The sequence below is a fragment of the Homarus americanus genome, unplaced genomic scaffold (genome assembly GCF_018991925.1).
Source record: "Homarus americanus isolate GMGI-L3 unplaced genomic scaffold, GMGI_Hamer_2.0 scaffold11302, whole genome shotgun sequence".
Lineage (NCBI taxonomy): Eukaryota > Metazoa > Arthropoda > Malacostraca > Decapoda > Nephropidae > Homarus > Homarus americanus.
Genome location: NW_024736744.1, coordinates 435,366 through 436,123, shown reverse-complemented (window position 1 = coordinate 436,123; position 758 = coordinate 435,366).

Below are 758 nucleotides of genomic sequence, written 5' to 3'. Positions count from 1 at the left end.
AGGAGGCATGTACTGTATAGTGTAGTGTAGGGTCAAGGGGTAAGGAGGCATGTTAACATGTAGTGTAGTGTAGTGTCCAGGGAGTAGGAGGCATGTACTGTGGCAGTGTAGTGTGGTGTCATGGGGTAAGGGAGGCATGAACTGTGTGAGTGTAGTGTAGTGTGTCATGGGGGTAGGCATGTACTGTATAGTGTAGTGTCATGGGACAAGGAGGCATGTAATGTATAGTGTAGTGTAGTGGAGTGTCCTTGGGGTAGGAGGCATGTACTTGGTGTAGTGTGGTGTCATGGGGTGGGCATGAACTTTGTGGCTGGTGTAGTGTAGTGTCATGGGGTAAGGAGGCATGTACTGTATAGTGCCAGTGTCATGGGATAAGGAGGCATGTAATGCCCTTGGTCCCAGCCAGTGTGGTGGAGTGTCAGGGGTAAGGAGGCATGTACTGTATAGTGTGAGTGTAGTGTCAAGGGATATGGAGGCATGTACTGTGTAGTGTAGTGTCAAGGGGTAAGGAGGCATTTGTGTATAGTGTAGTGTAGTGTCATGGGGTGAGTAGGCATGTACTGTATTCTGAAGTGTCAAGGGGAAGCATGTACTGTATAGTGTAGTGTCATGGGGTAGGAGGCATGTACTGTATAGTGTAGTGTACTCTCATGGGGGTAGGACATATGCTGTATAGTGTAGTGTCATGGGGTAAGGAGGCATTTACTTTGAGTGTAGAGAGTAGTGTTAATGGGGAAGGAAGCATGGACTGTGTAGTG